The sequence below is a fragment of the Ambystoma mexicanum genome, chromosome 1q, assembly GCF_040938575.1.
Source record: "Ambystoma mexicanum isolate Mex_15411 chromosome 1q, UKY_AmexF1_1, whole genome shotgun sequence".
NCBI lineage: Eukaryota > Metazoa > Chordata > Amphibia > Caudata > Ambystomatidae > Ambystoma > Ambystoma mexicanum.
The window spans coordinates 1553681286-1553707442 of NC_090922.1; positions in this window are offsets into that span (position 1 = coordinate 1553681286).

Consider the following 26157-nt stretch of genomic DNA (forward strand, 5'->3'; position numbering starts at 1 on the left):
CTAAACGACAGGGGATCAATTCGGCGGTGATAGTGCGCGGTAGAAAACATTATGTCACTTTCAACGAACAAGTTCAACTTGAGCGGTCTTTAATGCTATGCTATTGTAATTATATTTGGTACACAATAATCTAAAGGGTTACTTACAGTACAATTGCAATTTCCATTGTCTACGAGTGGTGCAGTCCCAAAATACGACTCCGCGTGTGCCAACGATCTTTCGCATAGTGATATAATATATAAAAGTGGTTTTGTTTCAGAAATTTCATCTTTATCTTCTCTTACGTTTTAGCAACACTCCTTCAAGAGAAGTCTTTCATCACAATCTCTGTCTGTCAAGGTCAAAACACAATACAACCTTATAGTCCGCTTCGTGAGCCTCTCCGGAGCCCGAGAAAAAAATGAAAGCAGCTGACCTTCACTGTGAACGAGCATAAATTCTTACTTTGCAACATTCTGTGTAAAGCCATCTGTAGAAGTTGGTTTTTGCACGCCATGTTTGTATATTGTTTGCGTGATATTAAAAAAAGTTTGTTTAAAGGACGTTATGGTTCTAAGTACAGCCGAAAGACCCCTGAAAATCGCAAGTTATGGTAAGCTTTGAAAAATAACTGGCGCCACCACCGTGCACTGCTAAGACTAACACCCAGGACATCAAAGATGACATTGCAAATGTCATTGATGAAATCACTGATGACATCACGTGTGTATGTACTTTTCATGGAATTTGTGTACTACGGATACTGAGCTACTAATGGAGAAACATAGCATTGTGTGCAGAGTACAAGATGAAAGTATAATATTTGTAATGTTAATATGTTGAATAATGAAATAATAATTGTCCTGAAATGTTCGAAAATTCACAAAATGGGGTTGTTCTGAGGACGTTATTCGTATTGTGTGATTGCTTAGCTGTATGCAATGAGGGAATGGCACAGAGAGTAAAGTGGACGCCGTCCGCGGACACCGCGGCTGTTCGTGGACAGGGCGTGCTACATCCGGGTTTTTCCAGGAAATCCAACATGGAAAGAAGACTGTACGGATCAGCCAATCAGATGTCGATGTTGTGGATTTGTATTGAAAGAGACTGTGTGTGGTGAAGATGGCAGAAGTGGAGAAAGTCAGGGTGTTCGTGCTCGGAGATATGTTTGTGCATGGTTTACAGCAGTACGCTGAATGCAGGCATGTTGCAAAGAACTTTGATGTGAAAGGAGTGGAGGTGGTGTGGAGCAGTGTGCCTTATTGCAATGTACATAGAATTGTACAGGTTTGTGAGGATATGGCCACGATGAACAGTCCGCATGTGGTAGTTTTGCACTATAGTGTTTTCCATTTGGGCAACGTCAGTGCCCCTACTTTGTTGGCTGATTTGGAATGCTTGGTTCAAGCAGGAATGAAGATCCTTCCAAATGCAAAAGTAATTTTTTCTGGATTACTACCTAGGGCAATATGGGACAATAGTTCAGTTTTTTGTCCTCAGCAAAATATTACTAGGTGTGTCATCAACCGAGGCATGTGTGCCTTCATGCTTAGAGCTGGTATGTTCTTCTGTAACAATGAGAATATTGATGCCAGTAATGCTGTTAATTTTAAAGAAGATGGCATTTCTTTATCTTTTACGGGAAATGCCTTTCTATTTTGGAATGTAAGGGTTGCTTTGGAGAAGGTTATGTGAAGATTTTAGGAGTAAAGTAAGAAAAAAAAACAAGAAAAAAAATACAAAATAACAGGTGTCTGTCAAGCATCTGTAAAAAAAAAAAACGACTCTTTTCAGAGCCAACTTCAAAGGGGAAATGGGGCACACTATTTAAATTTACATTCATCACGCTCAGATTTTCGATGTGTCCGCGGACATGGCGGTAGTCCGCGGACATGAAAATCACTACGAGGGGGTTAGTATGTTCTATGTTACATGTATATGAAGTCAGGGATATTATGGTTAAGTTGCGCAACTAAAAACCTATGAAATTCAGTGAAAAAACTTTGTTAAAGGAACGTTATGGCTCAAAGTAAAACTGAAAAACCCCTGAAATTCGGCAGTTATGGTAACATAAGCAACGATAACTCGCGCCACCGTGCACTGCTAACACAAATACCCAGGACATCAAAGATGACATCACAAATGTCATTGATGACATCACTGATGACATCACATGGCTGGCTCTCCCTTTTTATCCTTTACTGACATATCGAAGCCACATAGTTTTCTTCAGTAACAGTCAGGAAGTAAAAATTGAAAAGGTACTATATTTGTAGACTTAGGGTCCAGTCACATCATATGAAACATATACATAGCGGAAGATACAGGCTTGAAAGAGAGCAATCCTTTCTGTGCATGAAGATAATCATTATGGTTATCAGCACTTTCTCATAGTTTTATTTTTATTACTCTACCTTCCCTCTATATGCTCATATTTGTATACATTATACTCACTCTCCATAGAGTGAATGGGAAAAAATTTTTTTGCTCGCGCCTACAGCCCAAACCGCTGGACGGATTTCCACCAAATTTGGACCAGGAGCAGCGAATTGGTCCCGAAAGCGTGCTTTTGCAAATTTGGTGAAAATCCATCCAGTAGTTTTTTTTTAAAATGACCAAAAAGTAGGTAAAAAAAAATGTGTCCTGATTGGCCAATCGTCTTGCGTGATGTTCGCGGACATGCAACGTGTTCGCTGATTCGATGGCATGGAGCGTGAAGCACGTCAGATTTTTCGGTAGCGCCCGCCATCTTGGATTCGCGGATGTCCGCGGACAGCGCGGTGAAACCTTGTTCAAAATGTGTATTTTGTAGAGTGTGTTGGTGTGTAGGAGTGTTTGGGGAGGGTGGGAGTGTATGAGATAGGATGAAAGTTGTGTTTTTTATGTGTTAGACGTTCTTTTTGTGTTCGATTTGTTTGCGGACATCACAGGTGTTCTGAAATGTTCTAAATAAACTGACTAGGGGGTGTTCTAAGGAGTCAATATGTGTCCGTTTTGTTCGCAAGCAAAGTGAAACTGTTCTAAGAACACTCGCAGTGTCCGGGGAGTGTTCGTAGGGGGTGTCCTGAGGACGCTGACCGTATTGTTCTTTGTCAAGTTGAATGTGTCCTAAGAACACTTGCGGTGTCCTGAAATGTTCGCAAATAAACAAGATGGTGGTGTTCTGAAGACGCTTCTAAGAACACTCCTGGTGTCCTGGAATGTTCGTAGGGGGTGTCCTTAGGACGATGTCCGTATTGTTCGTTATTAAGTTGAAAGTGTTCTAAGAACTATCGCGTTGTTCTGAAATGTTCGTAGGGGGTGTCCTGAAAACGGTGTCCGTATTGTTCGCTGGCAAGTTCAAAGTGTTCTAAGAACACTCACATTGTTCGCGGACATTAAAAGTTTCCCATAGATCATAGTTGAAATGTTTGACTCTATGGATGTGATATGCTGCGGTGGTTGTTGCCAGGGCATAGAGTCTTGGGTGCATGGCCATTTGGCCATGCACCCAAGACTCTATGCCCTGGCAACAACCACCGCAGCATATCACATTCATATTTGCTTATAACTTTGGGTGAAAAACAAATGTATAAGGAACAAAGGTAATAGATACTATGGATGTGATATGCTGCTATGGTTGTCCTTATTATTGTATACTTACTGTTTGGTCTAGTAATGGGAGTCCATGTTTTTCTTCTTCATTTCTGTGATAGAAGAAAATAGCATGTTAGTATTAGTATTTTGTAATGACTTATTACATTGTATAAGCAATACACTTTTATTTTTTTTTCGACCCTCATATTTAGTAGAGTACAAATCAGAGTACTGTGCAATTTGCTCAGTTTCTGTATTTGTTGCTAAAATCATTGGGTCTGTGGGAGAAAAAAACATCCATGTTGGATTAAAAAAAAAACTTTTTCTGTTATGCTACAGTTTATTTGTTTGTTTGTTTTCAGTGTTCACTTGTTGTTTCTGGCTAATGCTTTATACTTTGCTTTGTTGTATTTTTTTTTGGAGCAGTAACAGATTCTTCATTTGTTTTGATATTATAAAATTTTGGAGCAGTTAGATACCAATTGGCATATTCTAACTGTCAATTTTTTTAATATATTTTAGTGGTTTTGATTTATCTATTTGGATATTCTTAAATTTTGGGACAGTTAGATACCAATTGGCGTATTCTAACTGGGTATTTTTTGGCCTAATTTAGTGGTATTCATTTATCTGATTAGTTTTTGTAGAATCTTTGAGTTGTTAGATAGCTTTTGGAGTATTCTATCAGTTTATATTATTTTAACACAAATTTATAATTTTGGGACAGTTAGATACCAATTGGCGTATTCTAACTGTGTATTTGTTGGTCTAATTTAGTGGTATTCATTTATCTGATTAGTTGTTGTAGAATCTTTGAGCAGTTAGATAGCTTTTGGAGTATTCTAACAGTTTATATTTTTTTAACACAAATTTATTTAAAGGTTTAAATACAGTTTATTTATCAAATTTTGGTTTTAAGAACATCAAATAAGTGTTTGTAAGATTTGCTGGTAATCTCTGCTTTAGAGTAATGGTACTATCATTACATTCAAACCATCCACATTTCTTTTTTATATATGCAGTGTAGTGCCCTGAATTGGTTGTGGCTCCTGCGTGGTAGATTATACCTATTGTTGTGAAGGTTTTCTTACCAAGTGATATTTGACCATGTGCGAATCCAGTCAGTTTGCAGTTGTTTTGGTACCATCTGCATTGTAACGTAGAAGCATTAGTATTACGTATTTAATATGTGTTTGTATTACTAACGTGGAGCGATTATCTGAATTGCAGGTAGAGCATAATGTACCATGGTTTGCATTTTGTACAAGTTGCTGAAATGGAATGGATTCACAATTTGGTATTGATATATATATGAAGCGTTCATTGGGGATTTCTTCTTGTGTCACATTGTTGCAGAGAGTGCTTGTATGTTTCCACATGTATGAAATCTGAAAGATTTCATTTATAGGTATGTTTTTGTTTTCCAGTACTTGTAGTAAGTACATTAGAAATTTGTGTGGATCTTCCTGTGAGTTTATAGTGAATTTCACCACTCCAGCACAGTAGTCCAATTGTCGTCTTATTCCAGAAACACTATCAGGGTAATTCATAGAATTTAGCAGAAAAGTGTCGCAAGCGGCTGGCGCAGAGTGTCCGCGTGCGATTGTCTGCGCCAGGCACGTGCGCTAAAACCGATTTCCGCGCACAGCGTATTCATGGATTTTAGGCTCCCAAACCAGCCGTGGCGCAGAGTATCGCAGCGACCCTGCAGCAGCGCCAGTAACGCCCCCAAGAACGCCCTCGCGCAAGGAAAAGCTATCAAAATCGCAAAATCATCGCAAAGGGCTGCGCTAACCCTGGACCAGTTTACAGGGCTGCCAAACAAGGAACGCAAAGCGGGTAACGTGCATATCAGGGGTACGCGTGAAGTTATACACGCGATTAGCCAGGGTACGTGTATTACAGGGGTACGAGGGAAGTGTAACACGCGATTGGCCAGGGTACGTGTATTACAGGGGTAGGCGGGAAGTTATACACGCGATTAGCCAGGGTACGTGTATTACAGGGGTACGCGGGAAGTTTAACATGCGATTGGCCAGGGTACGTGTATTACAGGGGTAGGCGGGAAGTTTTACACACGATTAGCCAGGGCACGTGTATCACAGGGGTACGCGGGAATTATCACATGCGATTTGGCTGTGTACGTGTATTACAGGGGTACACGGGAAGTTTTACACGCGATTCGGCTGGGTACGTGTATTACAGGGATGCGATTTGGCCAGGTACGTGTATTACAGGGGTGCGCAGGAATTATCACACGCGATTTGGCTGGGTACGTGTATTACAGGGGTGCGTGGGAATCATCACACGCGATTTGGCTGGGTACGTGTATTACAGGGGTGCGTGGGAAGTCACACGCGATTAGGCTGGGTGGGTCCTCACAGGTGTACCCTGTACACCCTCCACGGCCCCTGCAGGCAGCCTACAAAACAGGGGACTACCCTGCACACCTGCTCATGTCCCCCTGCACCCCCACCCCCCAGCAGTGCAGGGGCAGCCTCCACCAGGCCCCCACCCATGTCTCCCACCACCCCCACCCCCCCGCCACCAGGGGCAGCCTCCCCCAGGCCCCCACCCATGCCTCCCACCACCCCCAACCCCCAGCAGTGCAGGGGCAGCCTCCACCAGGCCCCCACCCATGCCTCCCACCACCCCCAACCCCCAGCAGTGCAGGGGCAGCCTCCACCAGGCCCCCACCCATGCCTCCCACCACCCCCAACCCCCAGCAGTGCAGGGGCAGCCTCCACCAGGCCCCCACCCATGTCTCCCACCACCCCCACCCTCCCGCCACCAGGGGCAGCCTCCACCAGGCCCCCACCCATGTCTCCTACCACCCCCACCCCCCAGCAGTGCAGGGGCAGCCTCCACCAGGCCCCCACTCATGTCCCCTATCACCCCCACCCTCCCAGTCACCAGGGGCAGCCTCCACCAGGCCCCCACTCATGTCCCCTATCACCCCCACCCTCCCAGTCACCAGGGGCAGCCTCCACCAGGCCCCCACTCATGTCTCCCACCACCCCCACCCCCCCACCCCCCGCCACCAGGGGCAGCCTCCACCAGGCCCCCACCCATGTCTACCACCACCCCCACCCTCCCGCCACCAGGGGCAGCCTCCACCAGGCCCCCACTCATGTCCCCTATCACCCCCACCCCCCAGCAGTGCAGGGGCAGCCTCCACCAGGCCCCCACCCATGTCTCCCACCACCCCCACCCCCCCGCCACCAGGGGCAGCCTCCACCAGGCCCCCACTCATGTCCCCTATCACCCCCACCCCCCAGCAGTGCAGGGGCAGCCTCCACCAGGCCCCCACCCATGTCTCCCACCACCCCCACCCTCCCACCACCAGGGGCAGCCTCCACCAGGCCCCCACTCATGTCCCCTATCACCCCCACCCCCCCAGTCACCAGGGGCAGCCTCCACCAGGCCCCCACTCATGTCCCCTATCACCCCCACCCCCCAGCAGTGCAGGGGCAGCCTCCACCAGGCCCCAACCCATGTCTCCCACCACCCCCACCCTCCCGCCACCAGGGGCAGCCTCCACCAAGCCCCCACCCATGCCTCCCACCACCCCCACCCCCCCGCCACCAGGGGCACCCTCCACCAGGCCCCCACCCATGTCTCCCACCACCCCCACCCCCCCGCCACCAGGGGCAGCCTCCACCAGGCCCCCACCCATGCCTCCCACCACCCCCACCCCCCCGCCACCAGGGGCACCCTCCACCAGGCCCCCACCCATGTCTCCCACCACCCCCACCCCCCCGCCACCAGGGGCAGCCTCCACCAGGCCCCCACCCATGCCCCCCACCACCCCCACCCCCCCGCCACCAGGGGCAGCCTCCACCAGGCCCCCACCCATGTCTCCCAACACCCCCACCCACCAGCACTGTGGGGCACGTGGCCAGCAGGCAGTCAGGCAGCAGCAGATGGCAGGTGGGAGCGTGCTCAGGGCTCTGGGGGGCAGTAATTTGGCCTCCTGGCCAGGAGCGTGGTCTCTCGTGTGTGAACGCGTGGACAGCCTGATAGGGAGTGAAATCCCACACGTCAGCGTGTGAATCGAGGAAAGGCCCTTAGCGCGTAAACCCGTCAACAGCAAATGCGCGCCTATAGTCACCTGCACGTGCAGGAAATTGTTGCTTGACACGTCCCAGTGTCAAAGCGTGTGATTGGTGAAAATGGATCTACACGCAGAAGTGACAAAGCGTGTGATTGGTGAAAATGGATCTACACGCAGGAGTGACAAAGCGTGTGATTGGTGAAAATGGATCTACACGCAGAAGTGACAAAGCGTGTGATTGGTGAAAATGGATCTACACGCAGGAGTGACAAAGCGTGTGATTGGTGAACGTACACGCCGCGTAAGTGACGCTGTACGTGTGGGCCTGTATATAAGGTACATGTAGAACACCATTTCCTTGTACGTGCTTTTCGTGGAGAGCGAGTGGGTGAATTCTGTACTTCTTGTCGTTTCACACGCGATTTACTTCACGGCGTTTCCAGTTCGTACTCCCTGTTACCTCTGACAGCTTTTTCTCTTTTTTCCTCTTGTACTGGTTTACCTGGGCCTGTTCCCTCAAACAGTGTCCCCTTCTACTGTTGTCCTGTCTTCTCAGATAGCGTACACATCTTCTTTTGGCGGGGGTATTGCCAGCCAAACGCGCTCATTTTTCACGCTCTTTTACCTGGCAGACGGTGAGTCACGCACGTATCCAACTTCTGTGCTTGCCCCGTGTGTAGCCTACCCCTTCAGAGGTCATTCTAGGCTGCGTGTGACACGCATACGTTCATTCTTGTGTTACTGGGTGCCACAGCATAGTGCAGGTTTTTCTTTCTGCACACGTGGTCTAGGAGGGGTTGCGTGCACGTCATCTCCCTTTTTTGGGCCTCCTGTGCGTTGCGTGACCCGTCATCTTTCCCCAGGGGTTACAATCAGCCGTGCTAGAGCACTAGGGTACAATTCCCATCTGGTACCCAACCCCTTTGACCCCCAATTGCCCAGGACAATTGTCTACAGCCACTCCCATACGCACATTAATATCAGTGCCATGGCTGGGAGGCGAGGATTCCGTAAGGGTGGCAAAGGTGGAAGAGTCACAAGTGGTGGCCGTGGTGGATCCGGTAGGGGACGTGGTCGTAACTTGCAGGGTGAGCCTGTCCCCCCATGTGTGGAGGACCAGTCAAGGGCACCCATCATCCCCCCCCCTCCCCCCCTCCCCCCCTCCCGTTGAGGCTGAAGTGGCTGACACCATCCATGCTCAGCCCTTGTTGGACCAGCCCATTGTGGCACCAGACCTGGCTGACTCCATGACTGACTTCCAGGTCAGCAGGGCTACGACACGTGCGCTGGTGCACGTTGATGCTATCATGCCACGTGGATCTGGGGCAGCAAGGTCATCTGCTGCCCCAAGTAGGCAGGGCGGAGAGGCTGCAGGGGCAGCTGCAGCTCCATCCACCCCAGCTCTCACACACCCAGCCAGGACAGTGTCCGTCTAAGTCCATTCTGCTGACATTCCCCATGACACCATTACACTTGAGCCAATGCCTGCACCAACTCCCATGCTGAGTGTGCAATCCCACACACCTGATACAGAGCCCACCAGGGCTCCTGCCCCTAGTGTCCAGAGCGGCGCATGACACTCAGGATCACCACCACCTTCCAAGCGGAAGAGGAAGAGTGCTCGTCCGGCACAGGCTGATGCCCCCGACACGGCTACACAGTCCGGTCCGTCGAGGAAGCCCAGCTTCACGGATGTGGAACTGAATGCACTTGTCGAGTATGTGTCCGGACATGATAACGAGATGGTCATTGTTGCAGGATCCAAGACCACACCTGCACAACGCCAGGCACACTGGCAGACCATTGCGGACATCGTAAGTGCCCTTGGAATCGTGAGGCGCACAGCCAATGATTGCTACAAGCGCTGGAATGACCTAAAGCGCAGGGCAAAGAAGAAGCTGGCCTCAAGTCATGCTGCAACTCTAGTGACTGGAGGTGGGTCTCCAGTAGAAGACATGGAACTCACTCCACATGAGTCAGTCGCTGGGACCTACGTCACGGAGGAACAGATCCAAGGCGTGGGAGATCTGCCTGATTACGAGGCATTGTCCGGTGAGTGCACATGCATGTGTGTGTCATCCATGTGCATGGTGTGTGTGTGAGGGCATCTGTTTGTGTGCCAGGTGAGAGTGTGTGCGCCTGAGTCGAATGGGTCAGCCATGTGCTTCATGCAACACATCCTGCGCAGCTGCATTTCGCCATTGCAGTATCCCTTCTGCCAACAGTAGACATCTAGCCCAACAGCACCCAAGTTGGCCTTGAAGTGTCACCTTGCCACTACATTGTTGATTATTTTCCTATGTTCAATCAGACAGATTGTATGCATTCCACCACTTATACTAGGCATTCCTCAGTCCTCTAGTCACATGTATGGCATGGCCATGGTAAAGTGGAGTTACTTTGTTACCTGGATATCATATGTTCACACATGTCCCTGTGCAATTGGACCATATTGGACTGGCAGCTCCAGGTGATAAAGCAGACCTGTCAGAATTAGAAAAGCTATTGCATGTGGGAACTGGACAGAATGAATAAGTGCTGCCCTCCTCTCCATCTACACTCAATAGCAATGGCACATGCCATCTGTGTGATGGCATGTGTGTGTCACCTGGCAATCACAGGGCAATGTGTGATGCCACTGCCAGGCAGCATGCATGAAATGTGTTCATCTTCCATCTTTGTGTAATGAGTGTGTGCCATTTGCCTGCCCTTCATACGCAGTGAGGGTGCATGCATGGGAGGGTCTTAGTCATGTGGGACATGTGTCAATCAAGTACTGGTTCTCTTGTTTCACAGCCCTCATTGTGTGCCATGGTGCTAATGCGGGTTTCCATTTCTTTGTCATTATGTCATTGCAGGGGAAGACGCACCTGATACTGCTGGGGTTGTGGAGATGGTGCAGAGCCAGGAGGGGTCCGAGGGCCGACCAACCACCAGTGAGGGACGTGGTGTGCTGGTGGGTGAAAACCCACAAGTGCTGCAGGTCGTGCTCTCAAGGGGTGTCTCTGGCTGCACCTCCCCCGAGCTGTACTCAGCTGTTGACTCGGATGATGAGACCTACGTGCCGTCGCAGGTGAGTGTTCCAGGGAGGGAATCTGTTCTGTCCCACCCACCTGCACCAGGGTCAGAACCCTCAATGGGGATGTCAGTGTTGGCAGCTAGGCCTTTGGTGGTTACGGATGCAGGGTCACACTCCGCGACATCTGATCCTGTTCCTGGGCCAGCAGATCAGAGGGGGAATGCAGTCCTGCAGCCTCAGGCAGTGCCGGCACAGCAAGGCGCAGTCCGCCTTGCCCCAGACAGGTGTGGTGCCCGCCGACGTGGTGGCCGTACGCCACCTGGCAATACCGTATGGGAGCAATCCATTTACGGTATGGCTACCCAACAGGCAGCATCATCCGAGATGATGGCTCAGGCCATGGATAGGGTGGCCACTTCCATTGTCCCCCCTGAAAGGCTGATGGAGCGACTAGAGCAGGCAACCGACTCCATCTGCCAGTCACACAGGGAGGACATGTTGGCGTCCAACAGGGACAGGCGGGCGGCACTGGCGACTCTGCAGGAGGCCATCTCCATAGAGTCCCAGGGCCACAGGGAAGCCCTGAGGCAGGAGCTACATCAACTCAGGACAACTCTTGTTGAGCTAGAGGCTTCAACACACCAAAGGACAGAACAGCAGCTGGAGCGTCTCACCCGTACGCTCTCAGCTGAGATGCAAGCAACGAGGGCGGAGGTCCGGGCATCCCGTGAGTTGTTGCATGGGGACCTCCGCACCCTCATCCTCCAGAACGAGACCTACCACACCCGCATGCTTGCAGCCATGGAGGAACAGAGTAGGGCCTTGCGTGGGCTGCCTCCCATAGTGCAACCACCTCCGGATGCAGCTGCACAGGGTGATAATAGCGACAGCAGTGATACTCCCACAATAGGGTAGCCGTGTGGGCCATGAGCCCATGGAGGTGTTTTTTTTTCCCAGGATCCACACAGGTGGTTTCTGGTGTGCACCCTGACCTCGGACCTCCTGGGTGGCCTCCCCAAACCCCCCGGGCCCTTTAATGGCCATTTTTGATTTTCTTTTTATTTTTATTTTTTTAAAATTTTTATTTTTATTTTTATTTTTATATTTTTCCCAATTTTTTTGGGACAAATTGTTGGCTTCCGTGGTTCCTGTGGGCATACGCTGCATTGTGGCTGGGCACATGCAGGCTTGTCATGTATTAGGTTCAGATGCCTGGGTTTGAGTCACACACACCCCTCCTGCTTCCCGTTTCCATGGGCTTGCAAAGGGTGTGCCCAAGTGACATTGAAGTACATGGTGACATTGGACTCCCACTACATGTGTGGGTAGTCTAGTCAATACTGTGTATACATTCCTAGTGCATATTGCTGTTGTGTTGTACACTGCATGTTGCATTGATGTGTAACTCATCATCTGTGTCTGCCTCCCAATTTGCAGGTCCCTTCCTCATGTCTACACAAGGCCCTCTAGTCTGGGGATGGGGTCCTTGTTGGCAGCAGTGCACCTACAACTCTACATGGCACCAACACTGTTCAGTTGGAAGTGGTGGGAGTGCAGGCATATCCAGGTGGTGAGACAACTGATTTATTACATTACTGAAGTCATGTTTATGGTAGTACGTGCTCAAGTATGTTGTTTGTCCTGCATTACAGTGAGCATTTCAGGTGTAGGAAGTTTCAATTGGGGACACTGTACATCGCAACACTTGTCACGTTGTGGGGATTACTTTGTTTACCTGCACATAGCATGACATGGCACGGTGTGTTGTGTGGCGGTGCTGGGGATGGGTTGGGTGACATGGCACTGTCCTCTTGTTGCATTTAGCAAGTGGGTATTAATTTTGGCTGCTTGAATGTGTTCCTTCACAAAACTGCATTGGTGTTGTGTGTGGGTAGGGATGCACACATTGTAACACTTCCAGGTGAACAATCTCAGGCTGATATGCTTTTCACGGTTGAATCTCCAGACATTCAGGATCAGTGTCAGGTTGAGTCATCATTGATTGTCAGATGGAATGTGCCAGGCCAGTGTGCACTCCACAGGGGAGTGAATACTATGTGAAGTAATTAGCCACTAGCTGTGTACGGGCTGCCTCCCCTCGTGCCCTTTCCCCTCCCATGCGCAGCGGCTGTGCATGTGGTTGGGGATGTGGGGCCACCACCATGTCCACGGGCAGGCCCCGGCGTGTTGCAACGTTGTGCAGGACACATGCTGCCACTATGATCCTGCACACTACTGGGGGAGCGTATAACAGCTGCCCGCCAGAACGGTCAAGGGAGCGAAAGCGTGACTTTAGCACTCTGAATGTGCGCTCCACTATGCCCCGGGTTGTAATGTGGGCTGTGTTATATCTTACCTCGGGTGGCGTGGTGGGGTTCCGAATTGGTGTCATCATGTGGGGGCTGAGAGGGTAGGCACTGTCCCCTGTGGAGGTGGTGATTGGTATCATTGGTGGGGTTGTGACCTTGCTCAGTATCCAACATGCATGCATGTGCAGTGGCATACATACTCACCGAGAAGCCATGTATCGCCATGCCGCCCAGCATCTATGTCCCGGCATAGGGTGGACATTCGGTAAATGAAGCTGTCGTGGGTGGACCCGGGATAGTTGGCATATACTGAGGTGATGATTCCCTTGGCATTACATACTACCTGCACGTTGATGGAATGCCAGTGCTTGCGGTTCCTATAGATGTGCTCAGATGCCCTGGGGGGACGTAGAGCCACATGGATGCAGTCGATGGCACCTAGCACTTTGGGGAATCGTGCCACTCCGTAAAAATCCAGGGCGGCAGCATGCCTTTCAGCAGGTGTTCTGGGCAGGTATATGTGCCTGCGGACTGATGGGCGTGCAGTGATGATGTCCAAGACCTGGTGTAGGCAGCGTGACTGGGTGGCCTGTGACACCCCACCCACTATGGCACTTGTCCGCTGAAATGATCCAGTGGCTAAGAAGTGCAGTACATTGAGGACCTTCTCCAGGGGGCTGAGTGCTTGAGAGCACAGGGTGGGTGATGTGAGGTCATCCTCCCACTCACTCACCAGGTCCAGTATTATGTGTGGTGGAAACCTGTACCTTCCATACACCTGGTCATCAGGCATCCCGAAAAGGCTGGTTCTGGGTGTGAATATTCTGGCCCTGACTCTCCTCCTCCTCCTCCTTTGGTAGCCCACTGCCACTGCTGCTAGGAACGGTATGTTCATCCTGGCATCTGGCTTGTTATTTGAAAAGTGCGCAAATTAATGCTTTGCGCGTGTTCTAGGCGAGCGTGTGACCCGCGCACCCCTGGAATCTAGTTCCCACTCCAATAGCGTGTGGAAATTCCCACGCAGCAGGCATACAGGTGCGCTGACGTACTTGCGTGTGTAAGTGCCCGCGCACCCCTGAAATACACGTACATAGGCCAATCGCGTGTACGCGCACTTTTGTCCAATTACATGCAATGAAATACACGTACATAGGCCAATCACGCGATGACACTCTGACGTGCAGTATTTCCACGTGTGTTCCGTCATCACGTGCTGAGTGGGGAACGCCTGTGCGGGTCACGTCAGACGCGCTTACGCGCTGAGGGACTCTGGTCCAATAGAATCGCGTATGCGTGCTGACGCGCTTACGCGCTAAGGGCCTTTCCTCGGATTTCACGCTGACGTGCAGGATTTTCACGTGCCAAATCACTCTGTATCAAGCTGGCCACCCGAAAACACACGGAACACCACGCTCCTGCCCAGAAGGCCGAGTTACTGCCCCCCAGTGCCCCGAGCAGCCTCCCACGTGCTATCTGCTGCTGCCTGCCTGCCTGCCTGCCTGCTGCCACCGTGCCCTGCCATTTGGTGCCTGCACATCAGCCATCTGCAGGGGTCCAGTTGCTGTGTCCACCCCTGCTGGAACTGAAGACTCCCAACTGGGATTACATCGCTCCACGGCCCAGCCCCAGGACCCAGTTGCCCACCCACACCTGCCTCTGGGGTTGCCATGTCGGGCACTTCCACATCTGGTACCAGTGGCAACCCCAGGCCAGAGGGCAGAGGGGCACCAGCTTCACTGCCACCGAAGTTGGTGTCCTGGTGGAGCATGTCCTGGGGCAGTATGATGCCCTCTTTGGATCGTCCCGCGCCAGCAAGGAAGGACGGGAGAGGATCTGGGCCGACTGTGTGGTTGCCATCAACGCGGAGGGGGTGGCAACCCGCAACGTCCAGAAGATCAAGAAGCGCTGGGAGGACTTGAGGTCCAGGACCCTTGTGAAGGCCCGGCGCCTCGTGGAGGGGGGCCGGGGCCGCATGAGTTCCATCCAGAAGAGGGTCCTGGAACGCGTACGCCCAGCGCTCCACGCCCAGGTCCTTGAGAGGGAGGCCCGTCTGGAGTTGAGCGGTATGTGTCCAAGCATTACTGTGTGAGACAGGGCATGTTGCGGTGTGCTGGTTCTATGATACTTGCCTGTATGTGTGCCATGGGCCATGTATGCATGTATGTGTGCAGGGACATCATGGTAATGCATGTGCGACCAGTGATGTGTGACCCACATGGTTGTTGCATGTGTTGAAATGCGGCATGGGGAGCCCTATGCAGATTTTGGACATGAGAGCATGCCAGTCTCTGTACCTGGACATGGATGGGGGTGAAGGATGGGTGCTGATGCCAGGTACATATATGGTAGCCATGTCTGTGTGCCTGACCTGCGTGTCTGTGACTTGTGCATGCCATGGATGCATGACACATGTGTGTGACAATGCACAGATTCAGTGACGCACCCAACTTACCCTTGTTTCGCCTGTGTTCGGTGTGTTTGGGGCCAGATGGATGTGACTGAGGTGAAGTGTGTGCATGTGATATGCATGAGCCATGATGCATGTGAGTTACATATCAATGAATGTTTCTAGAGTCCATTGGACATGCATGGAAATGTCCATGGCATGCACCATGCCTGTTACTGTGTGTGTTTTGCCTGGACTGACCCATGTGTTGTGGAGGGACATGATGGAAGTGTACTTTGACGGTGGTGCTCATCTGCTGTTGCTTCCTGTCTAGGGGACCATTGTACGGTAGCCTGATGCTTGTGTCCTTTGTCTCCCTCTACGCAGCGGCTAGTGAAGAAGAGGGCGGAGACGGCGCTGTGGAGCAAGGCGGCGGGGATGCCCCCACGGCTGCAGCGGAAGGGGTGGGTGAGCCCCCACAGGGGCCTGCTACGGCGGGAGACGGTGAGGAGCCATCCAGGCTGGTGGTTTGCACAGAGGAGGAGGAGGCCGACACTGGTGCACACATGGGGCCTGGTGGGAGCATCCCTGCTGGTGCAAGTGGTGCAGTCCAGGGCCAGGGGCAGGAGGCAGCACAGGTCACCGTGGAGGGGCCTGTGCATGTCACTGTCCCTGACCCTGTGAGTGCACCACCATGCACCAGCAGGGATGCCCCGTCCCAGGCCCGTCCGCAGGTAGAGGGGATGTCCATGTCACCTGACTCCCCTCCACCTGCGGACCTGGTAACCCCTGGCCGCGTGGAGAAGGTCCTGATTGGGGTAGCGATGCGCACGGCTGTGATTCGTGATGACGTGCGTGCTTCCCGGGAGGAGCACGCACGTCATCACCAAGTGCACCGTGCCGACGTGGCCCAATTGGGATCGGCCATGTTCGGGGGTTTCCTGCATGTGTTGGCCAATCTGACGGCCCTCTCCTCCTCTGTGCAGGCTATCCACCGGTCGGTCTCCTTGCCGTCTTCCGGCCCAGATGCCACCAGGGCCCCCTGTGGACCTGCCCCGACCAATGCAGCCAGCTCGGTGGGGATCCCATCCCTGCCACAGTTGGGAGTCGGAGGTCCAGCAGGGGTGGACAACACAGCAAGTGGACCCCAGCAGATGGAAGATGTGACGGCATCATCGGGCAGGGCACGTGCACGACGGCGTCGGTGGTTTCCATCAGCCTGGATGCCGTCGTGCTGGCAGAGGCAGTGGCGTCGGAGGCAGCAGCGGGCTCGACGTTGGAGGCATCATGGCTCGGGGCCATCAAGATCAGAGGGGCAGGCATCGGCCGGAGGGCAGGGCAACCCTGGGATGGTGGTGTGTTCCGTGTGGGAGGAGTTTGGCCAGCGGATAGGTGCGGAGCGGCAGCGGGCGGAAGAGGAGCGGCTCGCCATGATCAGGGCGGAGTTCTCCATGCGTCGGGCATTGAGGCGGGCTGAGTGCCTCGAGGAAGCTCGCAGGGAGTTTGAGGTGGACATGGGGTTGTCCCTGCGAGACCTCGGGGCCAGGACAGAGTCCCGCCTCCAGGACATCGACATGGAGTTCGATGATGCCCTGGCCAGCAACATCACCAAGTGAGCCGCAGGACTTGCCCGCTGCCTTTGTATATAGTTATTTAGTTAGTTAGTGCTAGGTTTCCTTTATTTATTTTTATTATTTTGGACCGCTCGGACAATGGCCACTTTTTTGTACATATATTTTTCATTAGTTAGTGGTAGGTTTCATTTTTGGTGTTGGGCTCATGGACCCTGGAACATTCCTGTATATAGTTTGTTTTTTTGGGAGATACATTTTTTTAATTTCTTATTGTTTTCACCATGACGTAATGGTTTTTCATTAATTTCCTATTACATGATATTGCTTTGGACAAATTCATTTTAATTTTTTTTTCCTTTGTTTTTTTGTTTATCACTTTTGTTCTCGGACATGGACCATTTATTTACTTAGCCACATCGTTGTATGTTTGAAAAGTTCACTTATTTTTGGTATTTAATACATTTTTTATATTTTCTTACACTTGTGTTATTTTCTCATTGGTTTGTTACATGTCATGATATGGGTTTTGACATTCACTTGCACCCATTGTGTATGTGTGTGTGACGGACATGTGTTCTTTTGCATACTTGGCATTGGGGTTGTGTCATGTGATTGCATTCACTATGTGGGTGGATGCAATCCTTGCCTGGGTGTTTGTGCTGGGTATGCTGGCCATTACTGCCATGATTGTGTATCGTCAGGACCTGGGGCCAGGGGGACATGTGTGGGGGCCTGCTGGCAGGTTCCCCACAGTGCTGGGGGGTGGGGGTGGTGGGAGACATGAGTGGGGGCCTGGTGGAGGGTGCCCCTGGTGGCGGGGGGGTGGGGGTGGTGGGAGACATGAGTGGGGGCCTGGTGGAGGGTGCCCCTGGTGGCAGGGGGGTGGGGGTGATAGGGGACATGAGTGGGGGCCTGGTGGAGGGTGCCCCTGGTGACTGGGGGGGTGGGGGTGGTGGGTGACATGAGTGGGGGCCTGGTGGAGGGTGCCCCTGGTGACTGGGGGGGTGGGGGTGGTGGGTGACATGGTGGGGGCCTGGTGGAGGGTGCCCCTGGTGGCGGGGGGTGGGGGTGGTGGGAGGCATGGGTGGGGGCCTGGTGGAGGCTGCCCCTGGTGGCGGGAGGGTGGGGGTGGTGGGAGACATGGGTGGGGGCCTGGTGGAGGCTGCCCCTGCACTGCTGGGGGTGGGGGTGGTGGGTGACATGAGTGGGGGCCTGGTGGAGGCTGCCCCTGGTGGCGGGGGGGTGGGGGTGATAGGGGACATGAGTGGGGGCCTGGTGGAGGGTGCCCCTGGTGACTGGGGGGGTGGGGGTGGTGGGTGACATGAGTGGGGGCCTGGTGGAGGGTGCCCCTGGTGACTGGGGGGGGTGGGGGTGGTGGGTGACATGAGTGGGGGCCTGGTGGAGGGTGCCCCTGGTGGCGGGGGGGTGGGGGTGGTGGGAGGCATGTGTGGGGGCCTGGTGGAGGCTGCCCCTGGTGGCGGGAAGTTGGGGGTGGTGGGAGTCATGGGTGGGGTCCTGGTGGAGGCTGCCCCTGCACTGCTGGGGGGTGGGGGTGATAGGGGACATGAGTGGGGGCCTGGTGGAGGCTGCCCCTGTTGGCGGGGGGGTGGGGGTGGTGGGAGGCATGGGTGGGGGCCTGGTGGAGGGTGCCCCTGGATGGTGGGGGCTGGGGGTGGTGGGAGACATGAGTGGGGGCCTGGTGGAGGCTGCCCCTGGTGGCGGGGGGGTGGGGGTGGTGGGAGGCATGGGTGGGGGCCTGGTGGAGGCTGCCCCTGCACTGCTGGGGGGTGGGGGTGATAGGGGACATGAGTGGGGGCCTGGTGGAGGCTGCCCCTGGTGGCGGGGGGGTGGGGTGGTGGGAGGCATGGGTGGGGGCCTGGTGGAGGGTGCCCCTGGATGGTGGGGGCTGGGGGTGGTGGGAGACATGAGTGGGGGCCTGGTGGAGGCTGCCCCTGGTGGCGGGGGGGTGGGGGTGGTGGGAGGCATGGGTGGGGGCCTGGTGGAGGCTGCCCCTGGTGGCGGGAGGGTGGGGGTGGTGGGAGACATGGGTGGGGGCCTGGTGGAGGCTGCCCCTGCACTGCTGGGGGGTGGGGGTGGTGGGAGACATGAGTGGGGGCCTGGTGGAGGGTGCCCCTGGATGGTGGGGGCTGGGGGTGGTGGGAGACATGAGTGGGGGCCTGGTGGAGGCTGCCCCTGCACTGCTGGGGGGTGGGGGTGGTGGGAGACATGAGTGGGGGCCTGGTGGAGGCTGCCCCTGGATGGTGGGGGGTGGGGGTGGTGGGAGACATGAGTGGGGGCCTGGTGGAGGCTGCCCCTGCACTGCTGGGGGGTGGGGGTGGTGGGAGACATGAGTGGGGGCCTGGTGGAGGGTGCCCCTGGTGACTGGGGGGGTGGGGGTGGTGGGTGACATGAGTGGGGGCCTGGTGGAGGGTGCCCCTGGTGGCGGGGGGGTGGGGGTGATAGGGGACATGAGTGGGGGCCTGGTGGAGGCTGCCCCTGCACTGCTGGGGGTGGGGGTGGTGGGAGACATGGGTGGGGGCCTGGTGGAGGGTGCCCCTGGATGGTGGGGGGTGGGGGTGGTGGGAGACATGAGTGGGGGCCTGGTGGAGGGTGCCCCTGGATGGTGGGGGGTGGGGGTGGTGGGAGACATGAGTGGGGGCCTGGTGGAGGGTGCCCCTGGATGGTGGGGGGTGGGGGTGGTGGGAGACATGGTTGGGGGCCTGGTGGAGGGTGCCCCTGGTGACTGGGGGGGTGGGGGTGGTGGGAGACATGAGTGGGGGCCTGGTGGAGGGTACCCCTGGTGACTGGGGGGGTGGGGGTGGTGGGAGACATGAGCAGGTGTGCAGGGTAGTCCCCTGTTTTGTGGGCTGCCTGCAGGGGCCGTCGAGGGTGACAGGACCCACCCAGCCTAATCGCGTGTGTAACTTCGCACGCACCCCTGTAATACACGTACCAAGCCAAATCGCGTGTGATAATTCCCGCGCACCCCTGAAATACACGCGCCCAGGCTATTCGCATGTGGAAATTCCCGCGCACCCCTGAAATACACGTACCCTGCTGTAATCGCGTGTGGGACTTCCCGCGCACCCCTGTAATACACGCGCCCAGCCTATTCGCGTGTGGAAATTCCCGCGCACCCCTGAAATACACGCGCCCAGGCTATTCGCGTGTGGAACTTCCCGCGCACCCCTGAAATACACGCGGCCAGGCTATTCGCGTGTGGAACTTCCCGCGCACCCCTGAAATACACGTACCCTGCTGTAATCGCGTGTGGGACTTCCCGCACACCCCTGAAATACACGCGGCCAGGCTATTCGCGTGTGGAAATTCCCGCGCACCCCTGAAATACACGTACCCTGCTGTAATCGCGTGTGGAACTTCCCGCGCACCCCTGAAATACACGCCGCCAGGCTATTCGCGTGTGGAACTTCCCGCGCACCCCTGAAATACACGCGGCCAGGCTATTCGCGTGTGGGACTTCCCGCGCACCCCTGAAATACACGTGCCCAGGCTATTCGCGTGTGGAACTTCCCGCGCACCCCTGAAATACACGCGGCCAGGCTATTCGCGTGTGGAACTTCCTGCGCACCCCTGAAATACACGTACCCTGCTGTAATCGCGTGTGGGACTTCCCGCGCACCCCTGAAATACACGCGGCCAGGCTATTCGCGTGTGGAAATTCCCGCGCACCCCTGAAATACACGTACCCTGCTGTAATCGCGTGTGGAACTTCCCGCGCACCCCTGAAATACACGCGGCCAGGCTATTCGCGTGTGGAACTTCCCGCGCACCCCTGAAATACATGCGCCCAGACTATTCGCGTGTGGAACTTCCCGCGCACCCCTGAAATACACGTACCCTGCTGGAATCGCGTGTGAAACTTCCCGCGCACCCCTGAAATACACGCGCCCAGGCTATTCGCGTGTGGAACTTCCCGCGCACCCCTGAAATACACGTACCCTGCTGTAATCGCGTGTGGAACTTCCCGCGCACCCCTGAAATACACCTACCCTGATGGAATCGCGTGTGGACCTTCCCGCGCACCCCTGAAATCCACGTACCCGGCCAAATCGCGTGTGAGACTTCCCGCGCACACGTATTTTTTGTCAGCGTGTCCGTGTTTGTGGGTACCCCTTTGCACCTCATTTGTCCTGGAGGGCCACAGTATAGGACATTCATCATGGCAGTATATGGGTGCTATTTGTTGGCGCACCTTTTGGCGCACATTTCTTACAGCCGCTGAGACGCTACCGCCTGCTTTCTTGTGGCGGTCGCGTTTGTGCCTGTGCGCTGGTTTGAGCGTGCGCTTTTTTGACCTATTCTATTCCATGAATACGTGTTGTAGGCGAGCGTGTGGGCGTTCTGCGCACTTTTACCCTGTGCTTCCCCCGTGACGCCCACATTTTGGCAAGTTGTTCCCCATTCCGAGTGTTACGCCCCGTGTTCCGCCTACTTTTGTTGCGTGCGCCACGCTATGTGCGATTTTCGCTGTGGACTGTGCGATTTTCGCTGTGACCTGGCGCATGCCGTTAGATGGCCTGTGCGCCAACGTGCGCCGCGCACTTTCTTATCGCACGTCCGATGGTTTTCTCGCGCACGGCCTTCCATGAATCGATGTGCGCTGCTTTTCGTGCGATTTTCGCTATTCCACTGCGATTTTCGCTATTCCACTGCGATTCGCACGTTTTTGGCCACTTGCACCGCGCTAATTATTCCATGAATCGGCCTGTATATGTGTTGTCAGGATTGTTTGCTGCATTTCTGTGAAGTACTAACATTTGCAAACACAAAGGGTCTGTACTGTGTAAGTAAATGTTGTCAACAATTGGTGGTAACTGAAATAGAATATTCATTGCTACATTTGCATAGCAACTTACACCAACTATATTTGAGAATTTAAATGGTCCAGGTAGTTCTGTATCTAACTGCTTTTTTTGGAGTTTGTCTTCCTTCTATAAAGAAGTACCTGGTTTACTTTCTCTAATTGGTTCTTTTTTGTTTGTGGTACTTGATGAAGTATGATTTTCTTTTACTCTCTTTGGAGGATTTGCAGTGACGTCCTGTTGCATTTCTGTTTGATTTAGTTTTCTTTTACGTTTTAGTTTTTGTGGAACAGAATATGTGTTTAGATGGGGAGTGTATAGTGAGCGAAGTCTATTATATTCTAAAATGCAAGGAATATCAGCGTTTACTTTACTTGCATCAAAGTTGATTAGACATAGACCGTCAAGTGTACGTAAGCGTGATAGTGCTACGTAGCTCATGCCTTCTTTAAAGACTGTGTTACCAATATCTATCATTGCTTTGTCTAGGGTAAGACCTTGTGATTTATGAATCGTGACTGCGTATGCAAGAGTTAGAGAAAATTGTTCTCTGCGTACATACATATCTTTGAAGATAAGGAATCTAGCTGTTGAGTGTCCTATCCGTTTTACTTCTGAAAGTTTGTCAAATAGTATATTGACAAACTGAATTTTGTTGTCACGTGGGTATGTTTGAAAGCCAACAACTGTACCCAGTGCTCCATTAACTAGTCCTTGGTCCACGTCAAGGTTACGTTTAAGCATTACTCTGCAATTTAAGGATAATTTTAACATCTTTTCTAAGCCTGCTGTGTTTGAGATTGATTTTTCTAAATGATTTAGTCTTGTTGTGGCTTGGTCACACATGTGTAGTGTCATACCATGTACATCTAGTTTGTCTGTGGTGCTAATTTCCATTATTGGTTGCATTTCTTTACTTAACATTATTTCATTGAATTTGAGACAGCTTGCAAGAGTTGGCATTAAGGCCATTCAATTGACATTTTTGTGGGCTAATTGTTCTATAACATCTGTAGCACATGCATTATCACCATAAAGTGCATTAATGTGCTGGGTTTTCAATGTTGCTTCTGCTTCTTTAGAAAGTTTAAAATGTTGGCATAAGTTAGATCTGCAGATTGGCGCATGTTTTCTGTTAATTCTCTGTATTGGAAATGTTGCCAAAGGTTGACATTTCCAATGCTGCCAACAGTTTTACGGCAGAGTTTGTGCCCTAATGTTTTAAAAATAGGTTCACCTTTTACTGGTGTTAATTGAAGCAGATCTCCAAAAACAATAATGTGTTTTCCTGCAAAGAGCTCTTCATAGTCTGTTTTGAGTACTTCTTGTAATCGGAGGTGAATCAAAGCTAACATCAGGTTGGAGACCATGCTCACTTCATCTATTAGTAGCATTTTCATTTGTTTCAATACTCTGCCTAATTCCATTGCAGCTTCTGCAGAAAGTTTGTAATAGTCTAATTTGTTCTGGTCTTCTACTGGTAATAGTAGTAATCGGTGTAATGTAACACCACCTATGTTGTAGGCAGCTAAACCTGTGGGGGCTGTGACAACAGCTGACAGTTTGTTGTTTGTCAATTGTTGAAGGAACTTACTAATGATTTTGATTGGGAATGTTTTGCCAGAACCAGCTTCACCACTGACGTACAGTAGTATAGGTTTATAATTATGGCAGGAACATTCTTTATTTTCATGTTTTACACCATGTGCAATTTGTTTTGTTGCTTGTTGAAAAATGCTACTTTGCTCATTGTTTAGTTTTGATTGTAGTATATTTAAGTCTTCCTTATCTTCATACTGACACATGGTGTTTTCTACTTCTATCATAGCTAATTCTGCCTCATTTGTTATTTGTGGTTCTGCCAGTGGTTCTTGGCTTCCTGTTACAGAAGGTTGACTACTGTCAGAAGTATCCTTATCTAGTTGGGCTTGGAGTTCTTCTTCATGTTGCTGTTCATTGTGCAACATTGTTTTGTACTGTGTAAAGTTTACATCAGTTATAGTGCTTTCATTTGCTTTGAAAGCATCCTCATATGAGTCATAGTTATCTAGTAATTGTTCTTCTTTTCTCCATGGTTTGAAAAGTTGTAGCAGGGACATGTAATATACTTCTTTATGTTGAGGAGTCTTCAATGACAATTTGATATGATTAATTAAATTTGGTTTAGCGAGTTTAACTAAGCTGCCTTCACAGTCTGTCACTCTATATATACCTTTTTTTTCATCAGGTTTCATATTATTTTTGTATGTGTAGTTTTGGGCTATTTGGTATAGACACATGTTTTCCAAAGTATTACTTCTGTTTGGGTAGTATGTGTCCAATAAATTGTTTTTTAAAATGTCTTGGCTGTTGGGATCATGTTTGGCTATTGTTTCTATATCTTCATATGATTTTAGAACTCTTTTTCTAGATTTAGCTGGACCAAGACTTAGCCATACTATATTTTCAGATTTACCATACAATGAAGTACCAGTTAAACGATCAGCTGCTTCATATGATCCACATTCTCTATCAGTGAGCATTTTTATGCCCAAGCTGTATAATTTCTGAGATACTGTTTTATCTGATGACAGGTCATTCCAGAGGTCTTGGAGCTCTGTCTTTTCTGCTTTAGTTAAGTATGCTGTGACATATCGTGCAACTGCAGTAGAATTGTCTGCAATGTACTGCACATCTATGTTTGCATTCCATAAGTGGGCAATGATTGCATTATAATCATTGATATATTTTTCTTCTTTTCTTTTTATGTAATATGTATTTTTAAGTGACTTACCTTTAACACTATGTCTAACTGAAGACATGAGGTTGTTTACTTAACCTGTATTTGTAACTGGTCTAGGGAAACCAAATCGGCATTTGGTGTAGTATTTGCCTTTGTTTTTGTATTTGCGACGACAATATTTTCCACATTTGCGTCTTTGAAATTGTAAAATGTGTGCACGAAGATCACTATTTGTCGCTTCTGATGGAATTTCACAAGTGACATATTTTTCAATAAACTGTAAAGCAGTGGCATCACTGTCTTGACCAAATTTAGGAGCATCTTTAATCCATAAAAGCATGTGGATATGTGGTGCTCCTCTGGCTTGGTATTCTTTTCTCCAAAAGAAGTGTTGCACTTCTCCAAGGGGAGGAACAGTTTTATTACAAATAAAATGTAGCATAGCAATGAAGCAATGGTGAAAATATCTTGAAACATTAACAGGATCCAAAGAACAAAGCTCTCCAGGTGTTAGAATATCTATGTTTGTTTTGTTTTTATTTGATATGCGTAGGGAATCATGTAAATCTTCCCATGCATATTCTGCACAACTTAATGTAACAAACCAAGTGGGTGGGCCAAGGTTTCTGATCATACAACGTACATCTCCATGACGTCGAAACCAGTACTCTTTAGTACCACGCATATTTGCTAATAGATTTGTAATATTTGATTGTAAAACCTCATCCTTTTGTTGCACTTTCTCTAATAATTGTGTAGCTGTCATATTTTGAAAGTGTGTTCCTGATTTTAATATGTGTGCAACTCCGTAACATAAAGTTGCTAGTTCACTTTCAAAGAGTAGGTGGAATATGTATTCCACATTTTGTCTAAAACTGGGATCTTCAGAATACATCCGTAATGAGCGGTATTCTGAAGCTGATATTTGAATAGGTCTATCATCATACCTCCCTCCTTTGCCAGTAGGAAAGAGTAGAGGAAAAGCACGTGCTTCTATACTTTTTTCCCATATACTGATTGGCGATCCTTTTGTTTGACGCATTTGGTAAGTTTCTAGTACATCTTGTACGGTGTCATTACAGTGCAAAGGATGTATTGTATAATGGTCTAAAGTATTTAGTATTGTAGCAGGATCTAGTAGCTCAAATTGACCAGCTTCTTGTGTTTCTTGAATTATTTCAGTTGTATCTTTCAAGTTTTCTTCAATATTAATTTCTTTGTAATATTCATTATTCTCTTTAAGATATTGGAAGGCTTGTCTAACTTTATATAAATCTACCAGCTGTTGCCATATTTTTTTGTCTTTTGTAGGTACTCCATTTACTAATATAATTAAAGATTGCTGCATTGGACGTTGCACTCCTAGAGTGTGCACATTTTCTTTTAGATTTAATGGTAAATAAACTACTTTTCCACGAATGCCTTTTACCAATTCAGAGGGAGGTAATTTTCCTGTTTTTGGTTGAAGGCGTATTATTGCTTGAAATGGGTGTACTGTTTGAATTATGATGCTCTCATATAAATTAAGTTGTTGTAGAGGTTTTGGTACTGGGTATAATTCCAAATTATTTGTGATAGAACGTGAAGGAGTTTGGTTGTTGTCAAGTTTTGTAGTGCAATAACTGCAAAATATTAAGGGCTCAGTTATTTCATATTTGTTTTCTGCTAGAAGGTAGAGAGCTAATTCAAACCATTTAGAATCTTCATTGTCTTCT